This window comes from Balaenoptera borealis (assembly GCF_965194805.1).
Source record: "Balaenoptera borealis genome assembly, chromosome: 16".
Classification (NCBI taxonomy): domain Eukaryota; kingdom Metazoa; phylum Chordata; class Mammalia; order Artiodactyla; family Balaenopteridae; genus Balaenoptera; species Balaenoptera borealis.
Window position 1 is genome coordinate 48,065,158 of NC_138872.1, and position 14,417 is coordinate 48,079,574.

General features: G+C 44.9%; 1 protein-coding gene across 4 annotated transcripts in view; it reads right to left on the reverse strand.

Moving 5' to 3' along the window:
• The window catches only part of SLC24A3 (solute carrier family 24 member 3), a 470,474-nt gene that overhangs the window by 335,631 nt on the left and 120,426 nt on the right, over nucleotides 1-14,417 (reverse strand). The gene's annotated exons all lie outside the window — the stretch shown is intronic.

Genomic DNA, 14,417 nt, shown 5'->3' on the forward strand with positions numbered 1-14,417 from the left:
AGACAAGGGCTGGTGAGAAGCTTAATGAGTTAACTCGGGGATGCAGCAAACACTGGAGAAGTTCTCCAAGCCGATTCCCAGGCTGAGACACAAGGACAAGTTGGGAGAAGAAGCCAGAAGCGATGGGGGTGGCCAGAAAGTCAGAGGCCCAGGATCCCGTTGAGTCACGTCTGGACTCAGATAGAGAACAAGCAGCTGAGCCCCGTGGGTCAGCCCAGATGCTGCTTAACCCGCGATGCAGGGATGAGATAGACAGGGAAGAGCAGGCGTGAGCTGTGACTTCTGAAAAGCAGGCCACGATCCCCCCAAATCTACAGGCGTCAGCCCGCACCTGCAGCGGGGTTGGCAGAGCAGCAGTGGGAGGTGCCCCTGACGCCAAGGCCCGGTTTCTGGGGGAGACCGATGAGGCACGGATGAAGGGAAAATGTCTCGAAACACGCTATAGAGGCCAGCCCCGGCCTGAGCCCTTGGGGACCATCGCAGAGAGCCCAGCGTGAAAGCATCCGAGGGAGGTGATGGCAGTGATCAAGGCACCTGGGAGCTAGTTTACGGGGAAAGCCGGCGGCATTAGTATGTAGAAAACCCATGGGAGGAGGGAAAGGGCAAGAATCCCATCTGTACTTATTGTTAAACATCTTCAGTAAGCTGCCACTGGGGCTGGGACAGAGGAGAGTGGAAAACTCAGCTCATGGTTCTCCTCTTTCTTGGATTTCTCTCAAGGTGATGAACAGGTTAGTGCAGTGCGGCACCCAAGACTGACTCACAACCCACAGAACTCAGGGAGAAGCTGTCCTGGAACCCTCCTTTTTTCTAACAATTTCCTAACAAAGGATACATGAAAGGAACAGGCATATCAAGTATCTGTCTGAATTGGTCTCCCTATTCTAATCATTTATAGTAAAGCATGAAAATTTCATCTCCTATGCAAATGCCAATCAATCGGCAATGGCTTCTTTACGCTCTGGGTTGAGAAGGGTATGGTGATTGATTATTGATGTCTGGCAATAGCCGTGGAGGTCAGAGAGCAGCACGTGTGCCACAGATAGGGCCTTGTCTTGTTTAGAAAGTTCTAATGAGTTCAAGTGCTCAACAGTTAGATCAAGTTACTTGTATATGTATTTTAAAAAAGAAAACATTTTAACATCATCTAAATACAGTAGCACAAATAATAGTGGTAAAAGGAGAGGCAGAGAGAAAGGAAGGAAAAGAATTAAAAGAGAGGACAGAAGGGCATGAATTCAGGAAAGAGTAAATTCAGATAAAAATAAGTCTGTCAAAGAAATTCTGCAAAGTAACTTTGATCTCTTCCACCAAGTTCTATTTTAATTAAATGTTCTTTTTGTGAACTACAGAAAAAAAGATATTTAACATTAAAAGAGTATTTCACATTTTTCATATATAAATTCCCCAGCTATAAATTCATTCCCTAGAAACAGCAAAGCTGGTAACTCTCAATAATCCCTGGCTTAAGGTAGAGCTAGGGCCACCAAGAACGTCACGGCACCCTTTTCTCCGGAATTCCTGGAGACCTCCAATTGTGCTCACTGCCTCAAGGCATGTTCCTCATCCGGCTGGGTCCCCAGTTGAACATGTCACTCCCAAGGATTAGCCCTATGGCATGAATGAAGCAATCATTCCAGCTAAGAGCTTAGGAATGTATGCCTCACAGGGAGCAAACAGTGTAGACAAAATACCAACCAGAGCCCGTTGAAGGATGACAACACCAAAGAAGCCAGAATGTCAGAAATGAAGGTGACTTCGCAGTCATTTCATCTGATATTGGGTTCCCCAGAAGCAGAATCTGAGACAAAGATTCAAGGCAGCTAGTTTACTGGGAGGGAAAGGGAACCCTGATAGTGGGGAAGCAGGATGGGGGAGCAAGGCAGCCAACAAAGGGTCAAGTTATCAAGCCAGCTGGGCTGTGGGGATGGAAGCTCAATCCTCCTGGAAACCACATACAGCACTAGCTCAGAGCCGTCCACACAACAGAAGATGGAGCTGGGGTATCTATACACTACCTCTCATCAGTTCTTGGTTGAGCACTGTTCCCAAGGATGATCATTCCCTGGAGCTTCTGGTCTGCTTTGTGGGGCAGGTAGAGTGGTCTTCTCGGGCTTTGGAGAACATCCAAAAACCCTCAGGCAAAGAGATGCAGGTTCAGGCAATGAGAAGCATGGGCAGTACACATGTAAGGAATAAGGCCTGAGAGACATAATCTGGGCATCAACAGTGTCTGGTACACAAGCCAATCCTCTTAGTGTGCAGAAGGGGACACATGACCAGTGTGGCTAAATGTTGGTCTAGGGGCAGAGAGATAGGGTGAGACAGGAGTCCTGCAGGGTCTCCCTACGTGGGGTCCGGGGAAGTGTGCTGGCTTGTTCCTAAGGTGGTTTAGGAAAGAGCTTCTTGGAGTAGTAACTCTGGAGATTGTTTCTTGGTCAGAGGGTCTTTTAATTCACAAAATATGTATTGCTCGGCAAAGCATAGGGCTAATCTGCACAGATGAAGGAGACAGAGCACTTGTCCTCAAAGGGATGTATATTCCAGGAGGAAGTGAGGATGGGTAATGAAACAGATAAATTTCCTGAAGCAAGAATGTGCTCAGTATCTCAAGGGAGGGAAAATAAATTGTCAGAGAATTTCCCGGAGAAAGAAACTATCTTGTTGGGTGGCCATGAAGGCCTTCTTTGAGGAGGTGATATTTAAGAAGTGTGCCACAGAACGGAGGAGACTTTCACAGGACAGGTGGAGAGAAGGGAGACCACTCCAAGAGTGGAGGGTGACATGCGACCTTGCACAGGGGCCTGGAGGGGAATGATGAGCTCACAGGACAGCAGGAAGCCTGGCGTGCATGTGCCATGCACTCAGGCACGTGCTGGGGAATGGGAGGAGACAGGGTGGTACAAATGATCTGGGGTCCTGGTAAGAGCTCAAGTGCCCAGCAGAGGCACAGCTGTGCCATCTGAGAAGCCAGAGGTATAGCATTTTGCCAGCCTTGTTAAGGGACAGCTCTATCAATCAATCAATCAATCAGCATGTTAATGGGCACTGAGGGCCAGAACTGGGGTGGTGACCACACACACAGCAAGGAGCAGATGCAAGCAGGAGATAAAAAGGCAGTTAGTGAGTGAGATGGAATATTCCTTATCTGTACTGTCCGACAGAACTTTCTGAGATGATGGAAATCATCCATATCTGCACCATCCAACGCAGTGACAGCTCAGCTCCTACCCCAGACTGATTGCTTGTCCACATATGGCTGCGTTTGCACATATGGGAGACTCTACCTCAAGTGCTAAAATGAGAGTGAACAGAACTTTCCAATCAACTGGGAACTCCCAATTCTCCTTGTAGAAAGCAAATCTTCCTCAAGAGGTCTATCTGAAGTGTGAAACGCCTTTGCCACCCATAAAGAAAGTCTGGAGTGCTAGTGTGAAACTGAAACCCCACATGGGGAGACCTTGGCTTCTAGCAGAGCCTGAACAGATGTCCTTGAGGAGCCAGGTCCATTTCCACTTTGTCGTGACCTGTCAGAGTTACTGTCTGTCATCAGTTGGCAGCCCAGCTGCCAAAGATGGACAGCCCTTGACTGGATCAAAGAGAAGCATGTGTACAGCACCCTGAGAGGTCTAGAGGCAAGGCGAGGGGTGAGGGAGCTGAGTTCCAATGTCTGTCGTCTAACCTCTTTACAGACAGCATCTCCCTTCCCCTTCACAGCCCCACCCTCACTTGGCATATGAGAAGTCTGAAGCTGACTTTTTTCTTAATAGATCTTTATTGGAGTATAATTGCTTCATAATACCATGTTAGTTTCTGTTGCACAACAAAGCGAATCAGCCATATGCATACACATGTCCCCATATCCCCTCCCTCTTGAGAAAGAAAAACGGAGCTGGAGGAATCAGGCACCTGGAACTTCAGACTATACTACAAAGCTACAGTAATCAAGACAGTATGGTACTGGTACAAAAACAGAAATATAGATCAATGGTACAGGATAGAATGCCCAGAGATAAACCCACGCACATATGGGCACCTAATTTATGACAAAGGAGGCAAGAACATACAATGGAGAAAAGACAGCCTCTTCAATAAGTGGTGCTGGGAAAACTGGACAGCTACATGTAAAAGAATGAAATTAGAACACTACCTAACACCAGACACAAAACTAAACTCCAAATGGATTAAAGACTTAAATGTAAGACCAGACACTATAAAACATTCTGAGGAAAATATAGGAAAAACACTCTTTGACATAAACCACAGTAAGATCTTTTTTGACCCACCTCCTAGAGTAACAGAAATAAAAACAAAAATAAACAAATGGGACTTAATTAAACTTAAAAGCTTTTTCACAGCAAAGGAAACCATAAACAAGACAAAAAGACAACCCTCAGAACAGGAGAAAATATTTGCAAATGAAACAACAGACAAAGGATTAACCTCCAAAATATACAAACAGTTCATGGAGCTCAATATCAAAAAATAAACAATCCAGTTAAAAAATGGGCAGAAGACCTAAATAGACATTTCACCAAGGAAGACATACAGATGGCCAAGAGACACATGAAAAGATGCTCAACATCACTAATTATTAGAGAAATGCAAAAACTACAATGAGGTATCACCTCACACCGGTCAGAACGGCCATTATCAAAAAAGCTAGAAACAATAAATGCTGGAAAGGGTGTGGTGAAAAGGGAACACGCCTACACTGTTGGTGGGAATGTAAATTGATACAACCACTATGGAAAACAGTATGGAGGTTCCTTAAAAAACTAAAAATAGCACTACCATATGAAGCCAATTTCTAACTCATATAAAGTCTGCTTCTAAGGCACAGGCTGGGATGGGGCTCAGCATAAGTCACTCCTGAGTGCAGGGTCTTCTCCTGCACCATATACGTGCCCACCATATTTTTTATTTTGATAACATCACCCTTTCATCTTCACCCTGGAATCACTTTTTATGGGCAAGATCAGGACTCTTCTAACTTATTTTATAAGTTAATCACTCACAAATATTAATACTTTTAAAACTCCAGACTATAAAATGTTTGCTTTATTTTTTCATTTATTAATAGACTTTGTTTTAAAAGAAATTTTAGGTTTATAGAAAAGATGAGTGGAATGTACAATTGAGAGTTCCTATGTGCCCCCCCATTCCCTCCTCAGCCCAGTTTCCCCTATTATGAATATCCTGCATTAGTATGATGCGTTTATAACAACTGATGAACCAATATTGATATATTATTATTATCTAAAGCCCAGAATCTACACCAGGGGTCACTCTTTGTATTGTATAGTTCTATGGGTTTTAACAAATGATGTCATGTATCCACCATTATAGTATCATACAAAAGAGTTTCACCACTCTAAATATCTTATATATGTGGTTAAATGGTCCACCTATTTATTCCTCCCTTCCTCCATCCCCTGGAACCCCAGGCAATCACTGATCTTTTACTCTCTCTATAATTTTGCCTTTTTCAGAATATCATATACTTGGAGTCATACAGTATGTAACCCTTTCAGATTGGCTTCTTTCACTTAGCAATAGGCTTTTAAATTCCTCCATGTTCTTTTGTGGCTTGACAGCTCATTTCTTCTTATTGATGAATAATATTCCATCATGTGAATGGACCACAGTTTGCTTACCAATACACATATTGAAGGACATCTTGGTTGCTTCCAATTTGGGGGCTCTCTATTCTGTTCCATTAATCTATTTGCCTACTCTTTCACCAATGTCACAGTGTATTTTTTCATAAACAACAGAAATTTACTTAAATCTTCTTTATTGAGGTATAATTTATGTACAACATTAAATTAGTTTCAGGTGAATATCACACTGCCTTGATTACTGTAGCTGTATAGTAAGGGCTGAAGTCAGTGTCAGTCTGACTCTGTTGTTCTCCTTCAATATTGAGTTGGCTATTCTGGGTCTTCTGCCTCTCTGAATAAACTTTAGAATCACTTTGTTGATATCCACAAAATAACTTGCTGGGATTTTGATTGGAGTTGCTTTGAATCTAGTAAAGCTCAAGTTTGGAAGAACTGACATCTTAACACTATTGCATCATCCTATCCATAAACATGGAATATCTCTCCATTTCGTTAGTTCTTTGATTTCTTTCATCACAGTCTTCTAGATTTCCTCATATAGATCTTGTACATGTTTTGTTAGATTTATACCTAACTATTTCATTATTTTTGCTGTTAATGTAAATAGTGTGCTTTTAATTTCAAATTCCAATTATTTGTTATTTGTATATAGAAAAGCAATTGGTTTTTGAATCCCTGTATCCTGAAACGTAACCATAATCACTTATTAGTTCTATGAGGTTTCCTGTTGATTCTTTGGGATTTTCTCAAAGGCAATCATGACTTCTGTGAACAAAGGCAGTTTTATTTCTTCTTTCTCAATGTGTATGCATTTTATTTCTTTTTCTTGTCTTGTTGCATTGGCTAAGAATTCCAGTATGATATTGAATAAGAGTGGTGAGAGCAGACATCCTTACCTTGTACCCGATCTTAGGGGAAAAGCACCTAGTTTCTGGCCATTACTTTTATTGTTAAGCCTTCCATGTGACATGGAGTAGTAGATACTCCACCCGTATTCCCTTGGCACCCACTTATCCTTGTCTGAGGGCTTTCTCTGGCCACAGAGCAGGCTCAGCCCATTGCATGCAGAAGGCCAGGAGTGCTGGGGAGTTAATTCCCCAGAAGTAACCCTCAACCAATGGTGGACATGGGTTAGCTGATAAATGTTCCCCAGTGTCCTCACCCCTTGAGGGGGACAACCTTGCATGTACCTCTGCAGGCTCCCAGTGGTCCCCAGGGGGGTTGAACCCTGTTGCCCAAAAAAGTGACCTACACATTATTACATTGCTTGTTGGCTTCCTTGCCTTGTCTGTTTCACTTCCCACTCCCCTACCAGTGTTTCTTGGGATCACCTCCCAAATAAACTAGTTAAATTCAAATCCTACTATTAGCGTCTGATTCTTGGAAAACCCAACCAAAGCCCAAACCTTGTGCATACGCAAAGCTATAACTGGTAACACTGGTTTCACTCTATCCACAGGTGTAGAAATTAGGATTCAGAATGCTTGCACATACTGTTCAGAGATGGAATGGCAGTTCTGCTAGAAACTCAGCCAGATATATAACTCAACCTTATTACTAAATTTCAAAAATAATGAGGGAGCAAAAAATTAAATTTAAAACAATAAAACGGCACACAAAAACTTTTTCAATAATGTAGCAATACCCTTTATTGTGGCCTGAACATGTTTACTGCTCTCCCTACCATCGACCAATGTCCTGTTTATTCACCGGAGGAGGCAGTGCCCACAGATACTCAGCTGATTTCCCCAACCCAGAAACCAATGCTCAAAAGAAAAGTCCACCATGATTCCTTCCAGGCTCAGAAACCAGGGCTTATTTCCATGACTGTGGACTGAGGCCCAAAATACTTCAAGATCAGTACTGGCTCCAGGTGAGGTCCATGACCCAGTGATTTAGGAAACATGGCAGGGGCAAGGCCTCTTATGCTCCAACATTTGTAACAAGCATACAACACATACTAATCCCCTGTCCCTTTACAGGCAATAAATCCAGGCCTGGAAGGCCCTCCATCATCCGGCTTCACTGGACTTATCTAACACTGCTTCCCAATGCACCTGAGTCCTTCTCTGTTCCAGCGAGACCTTGTTGCAAACCCTAACTGGTTGACCATCTGCATGTGGCCCAGCCATTTCCAGAACAGGCCATAGGCTTTCATTCCTCTATGCCTCCACAAATGCTACTCCCATTCCTCAGGATGGCCCTCCTGCCTTTTCAACTCCTTCGCATCCATCAAGATGCAATTCAATAACAACAACAAAAATAACCAAACAAAACCAAAGAAAAAAAAAGACCCAATTCAAGAGAAGCCACCACCATCAGGCAGAATTAGTATTTCCCTGAAAAATGTCAACAGATACAAAGATGAAAACAGAAATACCTTCTTTCTACCACCAGAAACCCATTCTTAATATTTGGTACCTATAGTTCCATATTGTAACTTGCTTTTTTGCACCTAAACCATTTATCGTAAATATGTTCCCATGTCACTCAACATTCAACAACCTAATTTTTAATAATTGACCGATATTCCAATGTATGTTTGTTCTACAGCTGAATATGATCTTATCTGATATGTCCAAAGATTAACACTGCCAACTCAGCAGAAATTTATCTTGATGGGTACACCTAGAGCAGGGTATAGGTGCCACGGCTCCGTCCCAGCTTCCCACAGTGCTTGAGTAAGATATAAAGGCAGATTAATTAATGAACGAGCTCTGGCCAACGGCCCAATCACCTTTGTCACTGCCAATATTTTCTGCCTTAGATTTTAAGCTTCAGGAGAACAGAGAGCTAATCAGCTTAACTTACTGTATAGGGCATTATATTTCTAAATTATCTGAAAGCCAGCAAAAGAAAACCAAACCCACAAATAGAAATTGGTATTTAACTCTTCTTGAAGGTACAAAGTAAAGTTGGTGCCCCATCTTGAGTTTCCATATCGACCTGATGCAGACCAACAATCCAATAATAAAAACAACAGTAATAACTAATATCTTATAAAGCCTTAAAGTGCTTTTCGACACTTACTATCTTGTGTACTCTTCACAAACACCCCAAAGGTAGATATTATTAGAGATGAGAAAATGAGAGTCCAGAGAGCCCATAAATTAGATGAATTTATCTAATGCAATTAAGGGTGGAGCTGAGACTTAGACCTCAGGAGTCCAAGTCCAGATGTTGTGCTCATTTCCACTACATCACACTCCTTCTCCGAGGTCTCTTGTCCACACAGCATGATGAACAGCCCCCAGAACAGAGGGTCCCTGATGTGTGCAAGATGACATGCACAGGTCTACAGGGTGCGGAATTAGGGTGGTGTGGACAATCTTCCAGAGAAGGCCGTGTCATTCATTCCACAGAACATCCTGAGCAGAAGCCCTGACCCCCCTTTGCTCTGAGCCATGCAGCGTGGAGCGTGCCCTTGCTCTCATTGGGCAGACTCCCTGGGTTCTAGCCGAGGTCCTAGCCAAGAAGAGCCTTGCTGGTCACCACATCATAGTGACTCTTGCAGGAAGGACCCCATCCAGAGCACAGATCTCACAGTGGTCAGTGAGCTGTGTCAGTGAGCTGCAGCCGGATGGGTGCAGGGTCAGAAACAGAGACAACGAGAACATCAAAGTTGGTATCTGGAGCCTCCAATCCTAGACCCACCTTTTGTAGGGATTAGATGGGTGGCCACGCTCTCTATGGGCTTCAGTTTCTTCATGTGTAGAACAAAGAAATCAGCCCAGTGATGTCCAAAAGGCTGCATTCTATGGGTTTATGGAATGGGAAACTTCTTCCATTTGGTGGACTTTCTCAAAACTCTGTAAAATTCCAAAACAGGCTTCCTGGGTGGCTGGGAGTTATACCCAGTTACAATGCAAAAGTATTTACTCCATCTTTAAGTCCCGGGTCCTTTCTGTGTGACACTATAATATTTACCTTTAGAATCTTTGAAGTGAACAGGCGGCCATACTCCCTAGGTCAGTAGGTAGGGTGTTACAGCCCAGGCTTTACAGGAAGTCATAAAGTTCTTCATGGTCTTGAATCCCTCTAGAACACACCCCAGAACCCAAACCTGTATAACCCTCAAATGACCTTCAGACCTTTTGTCAAACAGACACCTGGACTCCACTCCTAGAAATTCTGATCCAGTATGCCTGGCAGGGGGGCGGGGCAGGAGCAAAAATCTGTACTCAAGGAAAAATTCCCCAGGTGATTCTCACCAATCTCTGTCAGAACTTCTCCATAAGCTAACTTAAAAATTTCAACCTAAAATACTTTGTTGGTCTTCCTATTGTGCTGGGTCTCAACCTGGGAGACTGGAAAACTCTCCATGCCCAGGTCACTTCCCAGACCAATTAAATCAGCCCCTCTGGGGACAACCTAGGCATCAGTACCTTCAGAATTCTCCAGGTGGCCCCAGCTGGGCACCTGTCCCCCAGAACAGTGGGGAGACCACAGATCCTGCAAAGCAAGAGTCCTGGACTTGAACTCTGGTTCTCACTCACCTCGCACAAGTCACTTCCTCTCTGGAGCCTCAGTTTCCTCACAAATGGGCCCAACAAGACTTTCGTCCACTGGTGGCGGAGACAAAGCATGGCCTGAATGTAAATTCTCCCGTGCAGGTACGTCACTCCCTCAACGAAGCACGCCGTACAACTGTACTTTTAATATTATCATTATTGTTATACACAGAAAATCCAGATGACAAGAGGCAGAAGTCCACACCTCGTCATGTTATTTCTGGGTGTTGATTAGAAATATATGAATCTGAGTTGCCAAATGGTTCCCAGCCTCATTTGGGGGAACCTGGAAATCCCTGGTCCCCAAGCCCCTGCTCTTTCCTCTGCACGGCACAGTGGGGTGACGGGTGCGACATCCATGCCCTTTATCTCGATGCGAGCTGTATATGTTTGCTAGGGCTGCATCAACAACGTACCACAAATCGTGCGACTAAGACAACAGAAACACAGGTGTCACAGTTCTAGAGGCTAGGAGTCAAAGATCAAGGCATCAGGGGGATTGACTCCATCTGAGGCTGCGGGGAGACGCTGTCCCAGATCTCTCTGCCGGCTTCTGGTCGTTTGCTGCCCATCTTCGGCATCCTTGGCTTGTAGAAGCATCACCCCATCCCTGCCTTCACCTTCACATGGCGTCTCCTTGGGTCTGTGTCCAAATGCCTCCTTCTTTTTTTAAATTTTTTAATTTTTATTTATTTTTTTAATTTACCTGTTTATTTTTATTGAAGTATAGTTGATTTCCAATATTTTGTTAGTTTCAGGTGTATAGCAGTGATTCGGTTACATATACATATATACATATATTCTTTTTCAGATTCTTTTCCCTTACAGGTTATGACAAAATATTGCCCATAGTTCCCGGTGCTACACTGTAGGTCCTTGTTGGTTGTACAGAATTTTTTCTTTAATTTGTATTGGAGTCTAATTGATTTACAATGTTGTGTTAGTTTCTGCTGTGTGGCAAAGCAAATCGTCTCCAAATGGTCCCTTCTTCAAGGGCACATGCTATACTGGATTAGGGTGCACCCCCATGACCTCATCTTAACCTGATGACCTCTGCAAAGACCCCATCTCCTAATAAGGTCACATTCTGAGGCGCTGGGGGTTAGGACATCAACATAGCTTTTTGAGGGACACAATTCAATCCATAACAGACACCATCCTAACCCTAAAGATCTGAGACCACCCCCTGGGTCCTGCCCGTACCCCATGTCCCAGTGACAAGAGATGCTGCAGAGTATGTGCAGGGGTAAGGGTCCTGGTTAGAAGGTCGCTTCATCCAACATCCGTTGCTTCATGCACCATCACAAATACGTCATTTGGGGATTATTCACAACTCACTTTATTTCTGTCTGGAATCCCTCTGTCTCCCTCTATCCAACCTACCATGGGTTACACATGATGGATGGAACACTTAAGGTGTTACTAACTCAGAGCTTCGTCCGAGCGACTCAGCTCGAGGTCAGGATCCGACAAAGTCTGTCTCCAGCCCAGCCCTGTCCCCACCCACGACGGTTCCTGGTCCTCAGCCCGCAGGGCTTGGCAAACCTCACAGCCCTGGGTTAAGAACACAGCTCTACCCAGCAGGTAGGTCAGGGCGGGGTCTCTCTGAAACACCACGTGGAAGCCAAGTGCAATGCGAATGCCAATGTTTATTAAGCCATTTCTCTTTCTTCTAACATGGCCACCCTTTCCCTTAGCTTCCGTGTTCCTAGCCTGCTCCTTTTACTTTTCCTTAGAAAACAGGAAATATCAGAATTTCTGAACAGCTAAATAAGTGAACTGACATTGTGTTCTCCTATGAATTGTTACACGGTTTCAGAGACAGCGTAGGAATAAATATCCCCGTGGATTTTCACCAAGTATATTGAGTTACGAGCTCCCTTCTACAATGCAAACACCCACACAGATGCTGAGCAGGGAGAAAAATTAATGAAACAGCTACCTGGAGACAAAAAATAACTGCCCTCCCCGCAACGTGGCCCACACGATAAGAATGAGGACTGCTGAGGGTCTTCCAAACCGTAGCCACTGCCCGATGAGCGCCCCACGGGAATACACCAGGGCGGATTTGATACGACGCTCTGGAAGCATTCAAATTAATGACAAACAGGGTCTGGTTTGTTGGGAGCGTCAGGTCCAAGGATGCCTTTCCACGATTCAGCAAGCTTGGCAGCCGTCCCTTTGCTGAAGAGAAGCCACCCCCTTCCCAAAAGTCCCTGTGCGAATCAAAAATGACATTTTCATGGCAATCCACGGATGTTTCCACTCAAACGGGGCCTCCCAGACCCGGCTTAAGAAAGGAGGTGGAGACCCCTTCAAAGAGGCAAAACTGGGCATATAACACAGACTTAAAAATCGCCTAGGGGCTCACTACACTGGAGTCAGACCCATAAAAATAATCTCGATAATAAGAGCTGTCATCAAGTGAGTGTTTACCCCACACACTGAAGTCAGATGCATCCCAAGCGCTAACTCGTGGCATCTCTGCAGCCCCAGATCATAAACCCTGTTCTTGCTCCCAGCTTACTAATGTAAAACCCGAAGCCCTCGAGGTCAGCATCTTCCCCAAGGTCACACCTGCAGGTGGTGGAGCCGGGTTACCTTGTTCTACTGGCTCCAGAGCCCAAGGTCTCGACCCCCAGCCTCTCAAGGTCAACATCTTCCCCAAGGTCACACCTGCAGGTGGTGGAGCCAGGTTTCCTTGTTCTGTTGACTCCAGAGTCCAAGCTCTTGAGCCCCTCATGCTTTCAAGAGTTAGTCCAACTCCGAACAACTGGCTGAAACTGAAGAGTCAATAAGATCAAACCAGCACGTCATCCAGGACTGCCTGATCCCAGAGGCCAAGACGCTGCCCCATCCAGCCACGATTTTCACTTCTCAAGTGGCCTCGGCGGCAGTGAGCAGACACAGCCTCAGGGAGCTGCACAAGGCTTAGACGTGGGGGCTTGAGGGCTCCTCTGCAGACGAATCCAAGGGCTGGGGTGCTTGTAAAAATGTCAGGGAAACCCCCTATGCAACCAGCCAATGGGCCCTGAGGTTTGCCGGCCCTATGACATGACAGACCGCAGGAGGCAGACCCCAAATTAAGGTCCCATCAAAGGCTCTGCTGGCCCAAGTCTGAGGGAGGACAGGGCAAGGGAGAACTGGGGTTTGCCATGCAGAACTTCCTCATCAAAAGTTTCACTTCAGGGCTTCCCTGGTGGCGCAGTGGTTGAGAATCTGCCTGCTAATGCAAGGGACACGGGTTCGAGCCCTGGTCTGGGAAGATACCACATGCCGCGGAGCAACTAGGCCCGTGAGCCACAACTACTGAGCCGGCGCATCTGGAGCCTGTGCTCCACAACAAGAGAGCCCACGATAGTGAGAGGCCCGCGCACTGCGATGAAGAGTGGCCCCTGCTTGCCGCAACTGGAGAAAGCCCTCGCACAGAAACAAAGACCCAACACAGCCATAAATAAATATAAAAATAAATTAATAAATAAAATATTAAAAAAAAAGTTTCACTTCATAGCTTCTTTCTATTAAAGGTAGAGATTGTATACTCATTAAGATAAAGCTAAACAGTAGTAGCTGAAATATCTGGATGCTTGACAAAACGATTCATTTGGATGAGAGGCATGATGTCTGCACTTTCTTGACTTTTTATCATCTTGGTGAAGGAGCCAATGTGATCCATTACAAAAAATGTTCCCAGTTCCTCATTCATCCCTGTCCACGCCCCTTCCAATCGGATTCTTCAGCTCATTCCATCTTTGGGGAAAGCTATTCTTTGACTTTGGGCTGTCCTTGGGACTTGATTTGGCCAAGAGAATGTGGTGGGAATGATGTTTCAAGACACATGAGACCACCTTATCCATCCAGCCCCTAGCTGACCACCAGCTGACCACAGGCCCAGGAACCAACTCAGCTGACATCAGTCGACCCTGACCCAGATCAGTGTCACCACCTAGCTGATCCGTGGACTCAGAAGCCACAGTAAATGCTTATTATTTTAAACACTTGAGCTTTGGGGTGGATTGTTACACAGCTATAGCTAACAGATACAGTAGAGTTCCCAAAGTATGAAGGGAGACTATTTCCCTAAGACACTCACATGGCAGATATGAGCTTGCTCTGAGCAAGCCATTTCTCCTAGGCCATCATCTTATTTACTAAAATATGCTGCTTTGAGAAGAACTCCCATTTATGGACTTTTACTATGTGTGAGGCCCTTGGATAGCACTTGTAGTCCATTTTCTTATTTAATCCTCCCTGCAAAGTTCTCTCGACAGCCACTCATAAG